This window comes from Leptopilina boulardi, unplaced genomic scaffold (genome assembly GCF_019393585.1).
Source record: "Leptopilina boulardi isolate dan_hultmark-lab unplaced genomic scaffold, ZJU_Lbou_2.1 LbouV2_371, whole genome shotgun sequence".
NCBI classification, from domain to species: Eukaryota; Metazoa; Arthropoda; class Insecta; order Hymenoptera; family Figitidae; genus Leptopilina; species Leptopilina boulardi.
The window spans coordinates 1490923-1511733 of record NW_026137942.1 but is presented as its reverse complement, the minus strand read 5'-3'; the positions used below and the strand labels follow the sequence as shown (position 1 = coordinate 1511733).

Below are 20811 nucleotides of genomic sequence, written 5' to 3'. Positions count from 1 at the left end.
TATCGTAGAAAAATGCTGCTAAGCAGCATAATTATTAATCAAACATACATGCTAACCACATAAAATATAAATATAAAACAATTTAAAGGTGCTTATATACCTCAAATTTCGATCAGATGAACATTATTTCTGGACCGTGAAAATGCGTGAAAAGTCATTTTCACGGCGGGTATTTTTGAATTGTTTTAAACAAAAAATGTTTTTTTTAAGAAATATAATATTAAATAATTGTTTTAATATGTAAGAACACTTTAAAATAGTGATAAAAAGATGATTTGATTGAAAAATTTAGCAAATTTTGCTTTAAAACGTTTCTGCTACAAGAAAGTGTAAAATGACGATGTTTGTGAAATGGTTTGTACAGTGTACATGTGTACATGTTTCTTTCAGTTATTCGAAACAATTAGTTGAATTTAAATTTATTTGATAAACATTTCAACTTACCGATTTATTTTCAGCACTCATTATTTATTACAAGTTAAAAAGAAACGACATAACATAAACAAAACTCTGAGAGACACTCACAAGGAAGAAGCACTGTACAAACCATTTCACAAACATCGTCATTTTACACTTTCTTGTAGCAGAAAACGTTTTAAAGCAAAATTTGCTAAATTTTTTAATCAAATCATCTCTCTATCACTATTTTAAAGTGTTCTTACATATTAAAACAATTATTTAATATTATATTTCTTAAAAAAACATTTTTTGTTTAAAACAATTCAAAAATACCCGCCGTGAAAATGACTTTTCACGCATTTTCACGGTCCAGAAATAATGTTCATCTGATCGAAATTTGAGGTATATAAGCACCTTAAAGCAATTATTTGTGTGAATAAACCTTCAAAAAATCCACTTTCCACAAGTGTCTCAGAGTCCGTCCAACAAGTGGCATGAACTAACGCGAACGTGCCACAAGTTGGACGGACTCGAAGACACTTGTGGTACGAAATATTGCCACTTGTGTCCGAGACGCTCGTGAGCTTTACAGGCTTCCGTAAAAGTGCGCTGAAAATCCCAATTCATAAACGATCTATCGTTAAATTGTGTATTTTTCTTCAAAATTATCAACTCACCCTTTAAATTATGAATTCACCTTTAATGTACTTGTGACTGTACCCTAACGTATGAAGGATCATTGGAGAATGGCCTTTATTTTCGGCAACTTATCGATATATCGAATGCTTTTAATATCGTCTATATGCCGGCGTGTATTCAATAACAATTCCAAACACAAATTTGTGTGTGAACAATCAACCGTTAATGAAATAAAAATTTATTTTATAAAAATTATTTTATTACTTTCAAAATAATTTTAAAAACGTTGTAAAAAGAAAGGTGAACACTTGCTGTTTTGTAAGTATACATGACCTTTCACGAATACTTTTAAAACCTTAAGTTTAATATATGAATTAAGGTTATGTGTAGACAATGCGTCTACATATATTTAATTAATTTGAATTATAATAAAAGATTGACATATGTGTATGTTACGTGAAATATTACCACGTTACATTTAATTTTTTTAAAATATATTACACTATAAAAATGTCCGAGTAATTTTATAATGTCTGAAGTTAGAAAAATGTGACTATACTGGTCCCACAAAGAAAAGAAACATAACCTATTAGTTATTTTTTTATAACTTCTATACACGTGAATTTACAAGTTCCAATTGTTTCTGTAAAAAATATATTTTTTACTTTATTGCTAAGTTTAAAAGTATATTAATTTTTTAATGACATTTATTTTTTATCATTTATTTGATAAATCAAAAATAATATGTTCACAACGTGCTTTCGTAACCTTAAATTTTGCACATTTTTGAAAACGCTATTATTTAAAAACTATTTAACATAAGATATTATTACTTTACCAGAAACATAAATCAATTTATTCGGCACAAAGAAATTATAGAATTGTTAACAATTAATTTTATTTTCACAGGGTATCTAACGGTCAGGGAAGTCAGAGAATTTCTTCTATTTTCTGAAATTTTTTATGAATAAATTAAAGTAACTATTATTTACTGATTTTTTAAACTTGGAACAATTTATTAATTTTTTTCAGTGAAATATTTGGTTTTTTAGTATAAATAAAAATTATTTGATACAATTTTATTTCATCGGTTAAACTTCAAATAAAGTAAATTATTCATTAATACGAATAATTTATTATTAAATGCTAATACCCACTTTTAACTAATAAAAATTTTTACGGCGTCGAATCTTAAATTATCGAATTTCTATTTAGCAAATTTATATAATATGGATTTTATATTATGCAAAATTTTCATATCGAAGAATTTACAGTTAACTAAAATTCGATGTAAACGAAATTCTATTTAACAGAAGTCTTATAAAGCATTTTTTCTAGTACTTTTTTTAAATTTTAAGGGGAGTGACAACCTTCATTTTGAATCCTTTACATTTTAATGGTTGTAGGAAGATATCTTTTTTTCTTGCATCATTTGGGTCCTAAAAACATACAGGATGGTCAAAAAAAATAACATTTTAATTTTTGAGCATTTTAGAAATTAATTTCTTTAAAAAATTAATATTTTAAATATCTATCTTCTTTCTCAATTTTAACTATTTTTCATCGCTAATTTTTTTCCTCGCTTTATTAATAATTCTTAAGAATCTCTCGCATGGAATTTCAAAAATTTTAATTTTTTTAAAAAAAGAAAGAAAAATATGAGTTAAAACATCATTGCACTCTTCTATTAAATATGCACTGAGGAAACTGTTTGGTTTCATCTACTGAAGTTTGGTTCTCCAAACCAAATTTTTTATTTGATATATGTGCAACTAATCCGTTTGGTTAGGGCTACTAAATTTTTTCGTTGAATCATTTGGTTCAGTCTACCAAATTTTTTGTTTTGCACAACTAACTTATTGTTTTTAAGCAAACAAAAAATTTAGTTAAATGAAAAAAATTTTTTCTTTTCTCAACCAAATTATTTTTTGGCTCACACTTATATTTTTTATTTTTCACTTAATTTTATCACTTTTGTTATCCTCTTTTATTTCCCGAAAACACTTGAATAAAACTGGACGACACGAAGAGCGAAGCATGGTTAACGTGTGACATCCGTAAACAGAGAAATAAGCCATATTTACGAGAACAGCGCATGCGCAATTGAGCATTCAGACGGTTTGGTTTGGAGAACCAAATTATTCAGTTAACAGACGCAAAAGCTTGAACGAAATTTTTGGTACAGCCAACTAAATTTCTCGATTGATTGCTTCTTTCGTTACTGTTATGTCAACTAAATTTTTCTAATCTTAACTAAAAGTGCTCCACCAAATTATTTTATTAACATTACATTATTATTTTTCTCAGTGTGTATGTATCTTCTTTCACAATTTGAATTATTTTTCATCGTCAAATTTTTTCCACACTTTTTTAATGATTCTTTAGAATCTCTCGTATGGATTTTCAAAAATATTAATTTTTTCAAAAAATAAAAATTCTAAAATGGTCAAAAATTAAAATTTAATTTTTTTGACCATCTTATATGTTTTTAGGAGCCAAATGATGCAAGAAAAAAATATAACCTCGTTTAATAATTTTAATTTAAATTGGTCAAAATAAAAAAAAAATTTCCAAGAAAGCGTTGAAAAGGTGATGAAATAAGCTTTCAAATGCCGTATCCAGAATTAAATTCTGATCATTTCTTCACAAACTGTATCAATTTGAAATTTACAAAAAAATGGAAATTTTTTTTCATTTTAAACAATAAACAATGAAAAAACTTTTTGTTTAATTTTCTCTTTTGTATCGTTCAAGTCAAAGATATAAGAGCAATTCCATGGGATTTGATCACAAGAATTTTTGATGATTGGAGCAATTTCATTGAAACCTTGTGAATATGTTCATTTATTTGTACAGAATGAAAGCCCACAAACAATTTTTCAAAATTTTTTGAGATATCTCTAATTAAAAATTTATGTCATTTAAAAAAAAAAACATGTAACTTTTTTTCATGTTATCCAAATGAGATCAATTTTTTTTCAAATTTCTCACAAAAAGATACTATTTTAAGAAAAAAATAGTTCATGAAAAAAAAAATTTTTTTGCCAGGAAAAAATACAAAAAAAGTTTTGAATTCATTTTTTGTAAAAACTACCTCTTCGATTTAAAAAATTTTTTTTTCTACTTATTGCCTATGATGTTAAGAATAACTTCTCTAATTTTCATAATGGGGCAGCAAGAACTTTGCCAGAAAAAAATTAAAACGTCCCGTGCGGCGCGGCGGGACGCGCGCATCTTAGTTTTCACGTCCATTATGTACAATGGAAACTTGCAAACATCTCGAAAAGTACGAATTTTCGTAAAAAATGTTCAAGACAAAAGTTGTTCCAAACAAAAAGATCTACATCTTTGAAATCAAAAAATTGGGCCCGGGGCCCAATGTTGGACCATACAATGAAAAAAGTGGTTTTCTTAAATGAGACCACTAATTTTCAGTATCAAATTCGTAATCCCTATAAAATTCTGCGTTCAGACATGTTGTATAAGTGCCCAAAATATTAGTCCCAATGTCAGGGATTGGGCCCAACATTTTTTGACAAACAAATAGATTTAAAAAAATCTCATCTCGTCCCAATGTGAGACCCACAGTAAAAAAAATTAGTTTCCATCCATTTCGTAACCATTATGAAATTCTGGGCTTAGACTTGTGGTACAAATTCCAAAAATATTGGGCCCAATCCCAGACATTTGGCCCCATATTTTTGGCATTTGTACTACAAGTCTTAACCCAGAATTTCATAACGATTACGAAATGGACACTGGAAATTAGTGGGTTTTATTTAAGAAAAATAATTTCATTTCTGTGGGCCTCACATTGTGCCGTGGAATCTTACATTGGGCTCTGTGCCCAATTTGAAAATTGGCTTCAAATTTCTAATCTTGTGACCCCAAAAAACCCCCCAAGATATGATTTTTTAAAATTTATTTATTTGTTTGTCAAAAACTGTTGGGCCCAATCCCAGACATTGGGACTAATATTTTGGGCACTTATACAACATGTCTGAACGCAGAATTTTATAGGGATTACGAATTTGATACTGAAAATGAGTGGTCTCATTTAAGAAAACCACTTTTTTCATTGTATGGCCCAACATTGGGCCCTGGGGCCAATTTTTTGATTTCAAAGATGTAGATCTTTTTGTTTCGAACAACTTTTGTCTTGAACATTTTTTACGAAAATTCGTACTTTTCGAGATGTTTGCAAGTTTCCATAGTATACAGAAAGATTATTTGACTATGAATCACCCCCAATATAATGTTAAAGTTTATGAAGACTTTAGTATATTTTACTTTAGAACTATGCAACCCGGTTTACAGAGAAGTTTGAAAAAAACATTGAACAGGAGTCATTTTTAAATTTGCCGCTTGAAATTGGATGCGCGCGATGATTTAAGTCATCACGTGATAGCAGAAAAGGCAAGTTGGAAACCATTTTGTTTATACGAAATCAAAACATAACCCCAAATAATCATCGTATTTGACATTATTAATAAAAAATAAATAGAAATAAAAAATAAATAGTCATTAAAAGATTCTAATAATGATAAAAAAGTTAAAATAAAAATTTAGTGAAAAAGTGTTTGGCAATTTTATCTACATAGTGTGATGTGGAAGAGAAATATTATGTGTCTGAAACAATGTTTGTCGGAATTATTTATTGAAAATAAAATTTTTAATTGAAAAATGGATAAACTCTGAAGAATTTGATTGTTTAATTATTCATCTGTTTTCAGTTTTTTTGTGAAACATTTTTTTAATAATGACAATAACAATAAGCAAAAAAACTTTCAAAGTAAAGTGACGAAAGGGAAGATATATTATAACAAACTGAATTATCTCTAACAGAATGCCTACCAGAAGTTGATGTTAAATCTTCATCAATATTTATCTGCCGTGCTATCGTTTCTGTGAATTGTAAAATAAAAGGAATATATTAATTATGTATATCTTGGTTAAAGTAACGTTTCTTGTTATTTCTTACGAAAAGCGATATTTTCATCTATATATTTTATTTCTCTTAATATTGTCTGTAGATTTTAATATTATTTTAAATAAAAAAGAAAGTAATGAATATAAAACAGTTAAGAAAATTTATATGTAATAAATTTATGAAGACAATATTAAATAAGATTTATACCTTTTTCTATATTTTTTTTCAATTTCTTGGCCGCATTGCAATAAATGTCCGTGGATTCATTGGAATCACTGTCTCCTAAGAAATTCAATAACATTTAATGACACAATTATATTATGTAATTTCTGATTAGTAAATTGAATTTAATTTCTTATTTTTCAAATAATTGTAAGACTACTGTAATTGGTATTTCAATATTTTTTAAAAGTAATGTAAAATAAAATCTTTCATAATGACTTAACACATTATTATTCTTTAATTTTGTATTTAGAATTGTCATACATGGTGGAAAATTGATTTCTAATATTGAATTACTTTCTAATATACTGTCCTCAATTTCATTTTCCAATTGAAACATCTTACAATTATTTTTTAAGAATAATAATTGAAAATCATTATTGATTAATGTTCTATATTCTTCTACATCTATTGTTTCTATCGAAAAAATGTAACATTGCAAATCTTTTATGAATTCTTTCCAAGAATGGCAAGAAATGTAAGCATTTCCTTTTATAATTTTGGTAGACATGTTTCTCACGAGATTGGGAACTACCTCAAATTGTACTATGAATAACATAACGAACCATTTATTAATAACAGTATTAACACATAGAAAAATATTATATAACTTTTTAATTATTAATCATATTCTATACCTACCAGGATACTCATGTTCCTTACACGAATAATTACTATTCATGATATTAAAGCATTATTAACTCTCACACCGGGGATATATACTATTATACGTGTTTATGTTTACCTTCTTATCAATCTAGGCCTTAACAGTGATGCCAGGCTGCACACCAATTCCACTCCCACCATGCCGCCCGTGCGCCTCCCTCCATACGGCCACACACACAAGTATAAACAGTGCGCTTACTCTTGTAGGTGTGCCTATTTTTCGTTTTCCTCATATTCGCCCGCTTCAGCTGAGCGATTATGCCTGTTTTTACCGACAGCCGGTTAATTTCACGCGCGAACTTTTGAATTCTTTATAATATAAATATATTTTTATTAATGTTTTTATAGATATTTATTAATAAATAATTAATAAATATACTATATATATATACTATATTATAAATATAATATATTACATATACATAATGTAATATATAAATAGTACTGAAAAATAAAATTAATGGTGATAATAATTAATATTACATTATTTATACCTAATTATAATCACTATAAGTAAAAAAAGATATTTTTTAAAATATTGGCTGTGAAAAGTACATAGTTATTGTTATGTCCTCAAAATCTGAAAAATTGTATCTTTTAAATGTTTTCAAGACTAGAAAAAATAAAATGTTCTTTTCACAGCCAATATTTCTCTAAAATAATTTTTAGAAGTTTGCTTTGGAAAGTGCAATTTTTAAGGACTAATTTATTTTTCACTTAAAAATAATCATATTTTTTATCTACTAATTTTACAACTTATGCTATTTTCATTAAATAATATATTCAATGTCATAAACTGCATGCAACTTCAATTAGTCCTCAAAGAGAAAAAAACGCGCTACAAACTCTACCTCCAGGGTGGTGAGGAAACGGGTTTAATAATATATAGGGGACGTTCCACGTCAAACGGAACAGAGCTCTAGCCAAAAATTGGCTTGATAAAAAAAATCGTTTAAGGGCTGAAAAAACTTGTACACTCTTGTACCTTTGAAAGCAGATAAGCGATTTCAGAAATTCAATATGGCGGCGCCTCTAGATGTGATATAAGTCATCAATGTCACGATTCGACAAATACAAACGTGGTGCCGTAATTTTCCCCAAATCTCAAATGTCATAATATTCATTTGACATAAAGACAGTTGACATAACCAATATTTGTCATAATTTTTTTAGTCATAATTTTACTTTAGCATAAATTTTAATTGACATACTAATTATTCAGCATAATTCGCATTTGACAGAATGTTTATTTAGTATAAGTTATTGGGATCTGACATGGGGGCGGGGCCTAAAGCAATATGGCGTAAATTGGGTAACACTTTTAGTGAATTTACATGGGAATAACATGGGATGCAATAGAACAAAATCGTTTAAAAAATATTGCTTAATTTAATAAATGTATAAGTGAATTTTTTTAATACAAAATTACTATTTAAATTCCTATTTACAAACATGAATAAAAATATAAAAGAAATCTTATTTTTATACAAATGATTTTCTCAAATCCAGCGATACATGTGCAAGAAAAGTATTGTATTTTCCTTTATATTTCATGTAATTATATGAAAATTTATAAATGTATATATTTCATTTTTCATTGTAAAAGTCTGTTAACAAGAAGTGAAAAAAAAATTTATTTATCCGTTTTTACAGTGATAAATTAACTTTCAAAATGTTCACATGCACGGGTAATATGAAAGATTATATAACCTCCAAATTTTAAAATCTTAAACTTACCTGGCAAAATGTAATCACTTCTTTTGAAATGCAGAGAACATACTCTCATAGAAGGCTTTATACTGTTTATATTTAAAGCATTTTTCCAGGCCTTTAATTGATCGACTTTTTCAAAATTATCGAACGTATTTTTCACATCCACTACTCGTTGTTTTGGTTTCGGAAATTTATGGAAAATTACGCTTAAATTTTTCGCTACAGTACTGCCACAGCCTCTCACAGAACACTTAATTCTGCAGGAAGATTTCTCACGCGGTAAAAAATGTAGCTTCATTCATAATGATAAAATAATTAAGAATGACAGCGGAACTACAATTGCAAGTGACACAAAAAGTTATCCAAAACTAGTTACATTTTTCAACACCAGATGGCATGTGTACGAATGTCAGATCCCAATATTCGGTATAACTTTCAATTGTCATAATTTTTATTTGGCATAATATATATTTGTCATAATCTTTATTTGACATAATTTTCATTGATCATAATTTTAATTTGGCATAATTATCATTTATCATAAAATGTATTTGATATAATGTTCATTCGTCATAACTACTTTTTGACATAATATTTATTGGTAATAATTCTTAACTGGTATAACGCTAATTTAACTTAATGACTATTGGACATAATGCTCATTTTTCATAATTCTTAATAATCATAACTGTCATTTGTAATAATCACTTTATTATATAATGTTTATTATTAATAATCAGCACTTGACATACCGCTTATTTAGTATAATGTGTATTTGACATAATGTTCATTTGTCATAATTTGCATTTCACATAATGCTCATTTGTCATAATTCTTATTAGTCATAATTTTCATTTGTCATAATTCTTATTAGTCATAACTTTTATTTGTCATAATTACTGATTGACATAATGATAACTTTTTATAATAAGCACTTGACATAATGTTTATTTCACATAATTTAAGTTTGACATAATGTTCATTAGACATAATTTTAATTTGACATAATGTTCATTGTTCATAATTTTTATTTGTCATAATTATCATGCAGTATAAAATGTACTTGATATAATGTTCATTTGTCATAACTATTTTATGACATAATGTTTATTTGTAATAATTTTTAATTGGTATAACGCTAAATTAGTATAATGTGTATTTGCCATAATGTTCATTTGTCATAATTTTCATTTGTCATAATTCCCATTTGTCATAACTTTATGTGTCAACGATTTTTTGCTGTATCTTCCCATCCTTGGTTTTTTAATTAGTAGTTTGTATATGTTGGTAAAGTAGATCAGGTGGCGCTGTCTAATATTTCTGAAATTAATTCTAATTATTATTTATTTTATATTTATATATTTTTAAGGATAAGTTTTTTGAAAAAAAAATAATTAAAATTAGTTACTAGTAAGAATTTTATTTTCAAATAATATGACTATATTTTTTAATTATAATCATAGGTGTCTCTAGTATTAAGATATATATTGTAATTTTTAAGAAATGCAAGAATTTGCGTTGTTAAACGGAAAGTTTTAGCAAAAATAATATATATTATTAATTATTAATTCTGTTAAATATTTACTAGCAAGTCGATTGAACAATATAAAAATCTTATAATGTTAATTATTACAGAATTATTAAAAAAAATTTATTAAATTAAAATAAAAAATAATTAGAATTAATTTCAGAAATATTAGACAGCGCCACCTAATCTACTTTACCAACATATACAATCTACTAAATAAAAAACCAAGGATGGGAAGATACAGCAAAAAATCGTTGACACATAAAGTTATGACAAATGGGAATTATGACAAATGAAAATTATGACAAATGAACATTATGGCAAATACACATTATACTAATTTAGCGTTATAACAATTAAAAATTATTACAAATAAACATTATGTCATAAAATAGTTATGACAAATGAACATTATATCAAGTACATTTTATACTGCATGATAATTATGACAAATAAAAATTATGAACAATGAACATTATGTCAAATTAAAATTATGTCTAATGAACATTATGTCAAACTTAAATTATGTGAAATAAACATTATGTCAAGTGCTTGTTATAAAAAGTTAACATTATGTCAATCAGTATATATGACAAATAAAAGTTATGACTAATAAGAATTATGACAAATGAAAATTATGACTAATAAGAATTATGACAAATGAGCATTATGTGAAATGCAAATTATGACAAATGAACATTATGTCAAATACACATTATACTAAATAAGCGTTATGTCAAGTGCTGATTATTAATAATAAACATTATATAATAAAGTGATTATTACAAATGACAGTTATGATTATTAAGAATTATGAAAAATGAGCATTATGTCCAATAGTCATTAAGTTAAATTAGCGTTATACCAGTTAAGAATTATTACCAATAAATATTATGTCAAAAAGTAGTTATGACGAATGAACATTATATCAAATACATTTTATGATGAATGATAATTATGCCAAAGTAAAATTATGATCAATGAAAATTATGTCAAATAAAGATTATGACAAATGTATATTATGCCAAATAAAAATTATGACAATTGAAAGTTATATCGAATATAACTTATACTTAATAAACATTCTGTCAAATGCGAATTATGCTGAATAATTAGTATGTCAATTAAAATTTATGCTAAAGTAAAATTATGACCAAAAAAATTATGACAAATATTGGTTATGTCAACTGTCTTTATGTCAAATGAATATTATGACATTTGAGATTTAAGGAAAATTACGGCACCACGCTGAATACGAATCTGAAGTCAGATTTTAAAAATTCAAAATGGCGGATCCAAAATGGTGGTCGATTTTTTGTTATAACTCAATTTTTTTAAAAAACTGGTTTTTCGGGGGTTTTTGGGGTCGCTGAATATGAATCTGCAGTCAGATTTTAAAAATTCAAAATGGCGGATCCAAAATGGTAGTCGATTTTTGTTATAACTCAATTTTTTTAAAAAACTGGTTACTCGGGGGTTTTTGGGGTCGCTGAATATGAATCTGCAGTCAGATTTTAAAAATTCAAAATGGCGGATCCAAAATGGTGGTCGATTTTTGTTAAAACTAAATATTTTTTCTCAAAACTAGTTACTCGGGGGTTTTTGGGGTCGCTGAATATGAATCTGCAGTCAGATTTTAAAAATTCAAAATGGCGGATCCAAAATGGTGGTCGATTTTTGTTATAACTCAATTTTTTTAAAAAACTGGTTACTCGGGGGTTTATGTGGTCGCTGAATATGAATCTGCAGTCAGATTTTAAAAATTCAAAATGGCGGATCCAAAATGGTTGTCGATTTTTGTTAAAACTAAATTTTTTTTCTCAAAACTAGTTACTCGGGGGTTTTTGGGGTCGCTGAATATGAATCTGCAGTCAGATTTTAAAAATTCAAAATGGCGGATCCAAAATGGTGGTCGATTTTTGTTAAAACTAAATATTTTTTCTCAAAACTAGTTACTCGGGGGTTTTTGGGGTCGCTGAATATGAATCTGCAGTCAGATTTTAAAAATTCAAAATGGCGGATGCAAAATGGTGGTCGATTTTTGTTATAACTCAATTTTATTTCTCAAAACTGGTTACTCGGGGGTTTTTGGGGTCGCTGAATGCGAATATGTTGTAAATAAAATAATAATAATAAAAAACTAAGCGCATATGAAAAATAAAAAAATAATATGTAAAATTAATGAGTAGTAAAGTGTTTGTAAGGACTTTTGATATTTAAATCTTTCTTTTACATAGGTAAAATCATAAAGCTCTAAAAAATATACACTGTTAGTTACAATGCTATCGTTCATAAAAGGTTTCAAAGACACTTGGCTAAAAAATATACAAGTGCTCCTTTGTTTTAAAAATAAGCGACCTTTAAAACACCCGAATAACATATTTAATCAAAAAAATCTAATTTTAGAATTAATTCATCCACACCGAAAACACCCAAATAACAAGTTTCGAAGAAAAAATTGAATTTTAACGAAAATCGACCACCATTTTGGATCCGCTATTTTGAATTCTTAAAATCAGACTTCAGATTCGTATTCAGCGACCCCAAAAACCCCCGAGTAACCAGTTTTTTAAAAAATTGAGTTATAACAAAAATCGACCACCATTTTGGATCCGCCATTTTGAATTTTTAAAATCTGACTGCAGATTCATATTCAGCGACCCCAAAAACCTACGAGTAACCAGTTTTGAAAAATAATATTTAGTTTTAACAAAAATCGACCACCATTTTGGATCCGCCATTTTGAATTTTTAAAATCTGACTTCAGATTCGTATTCAGCGACCCCAAAAATGCTTAAAAGTGTATTTTTTGATTAAATTTAATTAATTTTGGAAATTTTATTCATGTTTGTATTTGTCGAATCGTGACATTGATGACTTATATCACATCTAGAGGCGCCGCCATATTGAATTTCTGAAATCGCCCATCTGCTTTCGAAAGTACAAGAGTGTACAAGTTTTTTCGGCCCTTAAACGATTTTTTTTATCAAGCCAATTTTTGGCTAGAGCTCTGTTCCGTTTGACGTGATACGTCCCATAGACCAAAAAAATTTATTTTTTTTAAATAATCACTTACTTGTCTATTATTAAATATATACTTATTTATTTAAACAAAATAATTATTGTTAGAATGAAATAAATTGTATTTAAGCCAATAATTTCCGTATTTAAAAGAAATAAAATTTAATTCGCTAAAATAATATTTATTATTCAATACAAATAATAACAAAATAATAACAAATAAACAATACAAATAATCAATTATTTAAAGCAATAAATTTGTTTTTTTAGTGTAATTTAATTGTATGTTTAAATGTTAAAAAATAAATTTTTATTATTACTTTTATAAAAAAAGTTAAAAATTTTTCAGTTACTAATAATAATAACAATCGTCTATTTACTACATTATGATTTTAAAAAATATCTTTTTTTACTTATAGTGATTATAATTAGGTATAAATAATGTAATATTAATTATCATCACCATTAATTTTATTTTTCAGTTCTATTTATATATTACATTATGTATATGTAATATATTATATTTATAATATAGTATATATGAGAGATTCTTTTTCAATCGCCCCAGCCCAAAAAGTCAATGTTCTGGGATTGGCTTCATACTTTGGTAAATTGTTGTTCCATATGATAGTAATAAATCCCTAAAATATAAACTCATTAAAAAAATATTTGTAGAAAGTAGAGGGGGTTGAAGTTTTGACGTTAAGGGTAACATTGTCATTTTCAAATCCGTATAACTATGACAAAAGTTAATGGATTTTAATTTATCTATAATGAATTTTATTGCATTTTTCACGTACTTTTCAAAAATGTATACGAAATTTAAAAAAAAAATTTTTAACCCCTTTTTTTTCAAAATCAACCCTTATTTTTCGATTTTCATCCCTTCGGGTATTTTTTTTTTTTTATTTTCATTGGAAAGCTGAGGTTTTTTCCGATGAGCTATGTAAATATGAAAATGGGACAACAATAATTTTGTGAGGAACAGAATATTAAAGTAGGCGGTGCCGATAAGGGGTGTACCTGGAGATCATCTTTGAGGATTTAGATAGGCACCGCCTAATTTAATATTATGTTTCTCACAAAATTATTGTTGTCCCATTTTCATATTTACATAGCTCATGGGAAAAAACCTCAGCTTTCCAATGAAAATAAAAAAAAACAAAAAAAAATTCCCGAAGGGGTGAAAATCGAAAAATAAGGGTTGATTTTGAAAAAAAGGGGTCAAAAATTTTTTTTTTTAATTTTGTATACATTTTTGAAAAGTACGTGAAAAATGCAATAAAATTCATTATAGATAAATTAAAATCCATTAACTTTTGTCATAGTTATACGGATTTGAAAATGACAATGTTACCCTTAACGTCAAAACTTCAACCCCCTCTACTTTCTACAAATATTTTTTTAATGAGTTTATATTTTAGGGATTTATTACTATCATATAGGACAATAATTTACCAAAGTATGAAGCCAATCCCAGAACATTGACTTTTTGGGCTGGGGCGATTGAAAAAGAATCTCTCATATATATATAGTATATTTATTAATTATTTATTAATAAATATCTATAAAAACATTAATAAAAATATATTTATATTATAAAGAATTCAAAAGTTCGCGCGTGAAATTAACCGGCTGTCGGTAAAAACGGGCATAATCGCTCAGCTGAAGCGGGCGAATATGAGGAAAACGAAAAATAGGCACACCTACAAGAGTAAGCGCACGGTTTATACTTGTGTGTGGCCGTATGGAGGGAGGCGCACGGGCGGCATGGTGGGAGTGGAATTGGTGTGCAGCCTGGCATCACTGGGCCTTAATTTGCTTCGGTTCTGAGAAATTAATAAGTTCAAAAATGTGGTTGAATGACCGTAAACATAAATGTTTAGATGATGATCACCCACATTACGTAAGTTATACAAAAGAAAGAATGGCTATTGTCTAAATTTAAAGGGACATTGTATTTTCAAATTTAATTATTTGATACAATGGACACGTGCCAGTTATATCAACAGATATGATTGTAATAATATAATAGAATTATTTGAATTAGATCAATTCTTAAATTTATTATTTCTATAGATATATTTGAAAGAAAATATTTATTTTGTTTTTAGAAAACTTGTTGCTTGTTTACCAAATTAGAGGAATCTTTCCTATAATTATTCGGTAGATCAGCTGTTTATTTTCTTATTCACTTCTACTTTTATATATGAATAAATGTCATATATCGTTTCGAAGTTAAATAGAACCTTTTATTTGAACTTAAAATAAAGTTTGAATTTTAGACTACAAGCCCTAAAAATTATATTATTCAGTAATAACCTCAAAATTGTTGGTAACTAGTATTTAGCTACAGAACTTATTTGATAATATTTAAATAACTCTAGTCAATAAAATCAAAGGTGAGTGAACCTTCTTGTTGAGCTTCGATTCAATTTATCCCTTGATTGTAGTTCATAAAAATTACATTGCTGCACCTTAACCTCAAGGACTAGATGTACGCGCACAAACTTTTACAAAATTAATATTTGGGAATCAAAAATGGATAACAAATGACTTTGAGGTTATGGTGCAAAATAGGTCATTTTTGGGGATAATAGTTAAAACATTAAGCTTCAAATTAAGCCCAAGTGGAAGGTTCTAAGACCTTTTGTTTCAGTGTTAGAGGTACTCAAAGTTAGCCAAAAACGCGATTTTTGAACATTTTAAACCCGTTTTTCTCAAAAACTAGAGCTGATAGGAGATTTTCGTTTACGAATTCGTGTTCGGCACGAAAAAACCTATCAGAAACAGGTCTGACATTTGCCGCACCAAAAAAGTTTGCTAATTTTGTTGGCCTGTGTAATATTTAAATTATTTTGGCAAGGACAGAGCGATTCCTCTCTTTCTAATTCCGTTGTAACGTATACAGAGAACAATGCCATTGTTCAGCTGTCAATCATTTCTCAATTGTTAATATAGTTTCTTTAAATCTTTAATATCTTAAAAAATAATAATTTGACAAAGATTTTACTTTTACAATTAAATTTTAAATAATTTTTACTTTTATGTGGCATATAATTTTTATCTTAATATTGTTAATTTAAGCAATTAAATAAAATAATCTATATTATTTTGTATAAAAAATGAAAAATATGGTTAATCAATTTAACTGTTTCATATTTATTTTTAATATTGTTAATAAAAAAAATCTTTAAATTTGAATTAAATTAATAATTTTTTTATATTCGAAATTATATCTTTCCTCTCTTACTATTATTTTTCTCATGTATACTTGTCTATAGTGTTATCTATGAATGTCTTCCATCTCTTTTTATTATTTCAGAAATTCTATTTCTCTAGATCTAAGTTTATTTCTTAATATTTCTTTTCTTTGATTTTTATAAATAATTTATGACTTTTCTTTAAATAATTAATTTTTTTTTTTATAATAATTTTACAAAATAAAATAATTTTTATTATTTTATTTATCAATATTTATGATAATGTAAAAGGGTGATTTATTTATGTATTGTTAATTATTTAATATAATATTTAAACATTGAATTTATTCTACCTATGCATTTTCATATTTTTAGGATTCCTATATTAGTGTATAGTTTAGACATTCATACACACATATATATGTATATATACACTCATTCTCCTGAGTGCAAGTGTACTCATGACAACAGTATTTTTCTTTCTTATATTTTTCTTTGCCCAAGTATATATATATACATATATATATATATATATATATATATATATATATACATATAGAATACCAGAATGAAACGTTATATTTTGAAATTATATGGTACTGTACATTTCCCTTTATTTGCATTTAAATAAATATAATCTTTTGACTATTGGAATAACTCTTCAATGCCCTCCTAAACCAATCATATTCTTTTGATATAAAAGAATTGATTTGTTTATAAAGCAGAAAAATATTCTCAATAGGCAATCTTAAGAGAAGAAAAAAAAATTTTTTTGATTACCCCCTTAATGCCCCTCTAAACAAATAAATTTATTAAATCTTGCAATAAATTAATTTGTTTAAAATAAAAAAAATCAAAATTTATATTCTTTTTTTTTTTTAAAATAGCTTTATTTAACCTCCAACGGCTCTTAATCTAACATTCTCATCCTCCTCAACTTCCTCCTCAATCACTTCATCGTAATTGGGGAATATTTCAATTATTCCGGGTGCTAATTTTGCTAAATTTAAATCGATCAGTTTGTCATCAACTGACCAAAGCCTGTTGAGGATTCCCCAACCCATGTTTACATCGTTAATTCTAGCTTTGAAATGAAATTGGAAGGTTCTATTTTGAATTAAAATGGCAAATCCATCGATTGCCTCTTTTTCCCAGTAGATATAATTATTAGGTAAAATGTCGGTTAAAGCTATTTTTGTTAAATTTTTTTTTATATAAAGAAGTTTATATATTAAATAAAAGATATTTTCTCTAGCTATATGTATATGGACATCGTTATCCACATCATATACAAGAAACATGTCTTGCACTCCAGTATTGAATAACATGAGGATTCCTCTTATGTAAGCATTGTTATTTGTTTTCGCTACTATTGGCCATCCTGCGTAATTGGTCAATTCGCCTTCAAATATGAATCTATATGATTCATCGTATGATGAATAAAATTCATTACATTCCGCCATTTGTAATTCAAAATTTTCTTTAAATTCTCCCACTCTAATAAATAAAAGATGGGCCAATTGAATTTATTACATTTACATTGTATTTTTTATTGACCTGAAGTAGTTGGGAGGGATATTGCTCCATTGAGAGAACAATGTCATACTCGTGATTATTGTTCTCCATCTTTAAAAAAAAATAAAATTTAACTACTCAATTATTTTTATCATTACAAAGTACAATGCAGATAGCAATATGGAAAATGAAAGGAAGAGAGAGAAGAGAAGAGAAAAAAAAATTGATAACAAAATTCTATATACTATTCAGTGACACTCAAAATCAGTCACGACGCAAAGAGAAAATAAAGATAAGAAAGAGAGAAAAAAAAATGAAGAATGTACATTCTTGGTTCTTAAACAAATCAATTTATTAATTTTTAACATTTTTTTTAATTTATTAAACAATATTTGGATTTTATAATCCGGATAGTTGGGTCCGAAAAGTTTTTCCAGATTAATTTTCACAGATTCAGATTTTGTTATTTTTTTGATTTTGCTAATATTTTTAATGATTTTTCTCCTTTCCTTAGAGCTTTTCTTATTTGTTTTCTTAGATTCTAAATTATTTCTTGTTTGTGTCGATTTATTCTTTGTTTTTATGTTAGTTTTCTTCGTTCTCCTTATGTCAGTGACTGTGTCGGAGATTGTGGATCCCCTTTTTAATTCATATTTGTCACAATCACGATATTTACGGGTCATATTCCCCTGATCAGTGGTCATGATTTCCATCTTAAAAAAAAATAAAAAGAATTTTTCCTTACTGATTTACCCCCTTCATATTTTATTTATATTTGTTTATTTTATTTTTAACTATTTCTATTTTTATTTAATTTTTATATAGATACCTTTTAAAGAGTATAATCCTATTTACCGGATCCACAACACTGACACTACACTTTTCACTGACAAATAAGAACTAACCAAAATTTTAAAATTATGACATTCAACCCTCTATATTCTCAAATATAAATTCTAGAGTTAAAGAAAAATATTGTATAATTTTGGCTTTACTCAATAATATTGAATATAAATTTAGAGAAATATTTCCAAACAAAATGAAAAGAAATCCAACCATTCTAAACCTTTCTATATGAACCTTTTCTATATTGCTTATTTACTATTTATATTTAATAATAATATATTATTATTATAACTTTTATTTTTTTTTACATTTTTTATTTATTTATTTTATATTTATTATATTTTTTTAATTGTATATATATGTAATTTTTTTTTTTATATGGAGAATAGATACTTAATGTCTATATCACTTTTATCTATCCTCTTCTTTCTTCTTAAAGTAAATATTACTTACTAATCACTAAACACTTAACGAAATTTTTATTTATTATTTATTTTTTATTTTTATTTATGGGACGTTCTTTGTCAACCGGACCACCCCATCTCTCCATAATTGGTTTAATTTAAAAAAATTTTATCATATTGGAAAAATTAGCTTGGAATGTCTACTTTTTAATCCCGTTGGGCGCTTTTTGAAATTCAAAATGGCGACTTAAATATGGCGCCTAAACGACATAAAAAACACAAAAAATCCACTAATATGATCTATATTATTGTTTAAAGCTTCACATATGACGATAAAAATAACCACAACATAGTTTACTTACAAACTGATAACGTATCTTCATTCAAAATTCAAAAATTCAAAATGGCGGATTAAATATGGCGGATGAAATTAAAAATTGAGCTAGACTCGTGAAAATTACTACTTGGAGGTTTTCGAGGTCGCTGATTACGAATCCGGTGTTAGTTTTCAAAAATTCAAAATGGCGGATTCAATATGGCGGACAAAAATTGAAAAATCGTGTAGATTCGATTGAAACTTGTTACATGGGGGTTTTTGGGGTCGCTGATGACGAATCCGGTGTTAGTTTTCAAAAATTCAAAATGGCGGATCCAATATGACGGACAAAAAAAATTGAAAAATCGTGTAGATTCGATTGAAACTTGTTACACGGGGGTTTTTGGGGTCGCTGATTACGAATCCGGTATTAGTTTCCAAAAATTCAAAATGGCGGATCCAATATGATGGACAAAAATTAAAAAATCGTTTAGATTCGCCTGAAACTTGTTACTTGGGGGTTTTTGGGGTCGCTGATTACAAATCCGTTGTTAGATTTTAAAAATTTGAAATGGCAGACTTAAAATAGTAGCCCAAAATTTAAATAATTAAGTTAAACCCGTGAAATTGTTTACTCGGGTGTTTTCGGGGTCACTGATTACGAATCTGCTGTTACTTTTAAAAATTCTAAATGGCTGACCACAAATCCAAAAAATTGAGCTAAACTCGTTAAAATGTCTACCTAAGGGTTTTTCAGGACAATCTTTACGAATTCATCGTTACTTTTTAAAAAATCAAATTGTGAATATAAAATGGTGGACCAAAATATGAAAAATTGATCTAACTTTTTTATATTGAACGTAAAAAGGTGCCATTTGAACTTATCAAATACAACGCCAGATAACTTTTTATGGAAATTACGTGAGGATTATTTAATTAATAATCACAAGACTAGCTTAATTTTTTAATTCTATCCGCCATTTTGAATTTTAAATAGAGATTTGTCATCAACCATTTAAAAATTTTTTAAAACTGACATCGGATTTGTAATCAGCGACCAAAAAAACCCCTATGTAGACATTTTTACGAAATTAGCTCAATTTTTAATTTTATCCGCCATATTTAATCCGCCATTTTGAATTTTTGAATTTTGAATGAAGATACGTTATCAGTTTGTAAGTAAACTATGTTGTGGTTATTTTTATCGTCATATGTGAAGCTTTAAACAATAATATAGATCATATTAGTGGATTTTTTGTGTTTTTTATGTCGTTTAGGCGCCATATTTAAGTCGCCATTTTGAATTTCAAAAAGCGCCCAACGGGATTAAAAAGTAGACATTCCAAGCTAATTTTTCCAATATGATAAAATTTTTTTAAATTAAACCAATTATGGAGAGATGGGGTGGT

General features: G+C 27.0%; 1 protein-coding gene across 2 annotated transcripts in view; it reads left to right on the top strand.

Moving 5' to 3' along the window:
- Nucleotides 1–1185: 1185 nt before the first annotated feature.
- LOC127287491 (WD repeat-containing protein 55 homolog) overlaps nt 1186–20811 on the top strand; it is a 122899-nt gene continuing 103273 nt past the window's right edge. The window contains exon 1 of one of the 2 annotated variants that reach the window (XM_051314454.1): nt 1186–1356. The gene's annotated coding sequence lies outside the window, so the exon portion shown is untranslated. The remainder of the gene's footprint in view (nt 1357–20811) is intronic. The other variant, XM_051314456.1, reaches the window with a different exon arrangement.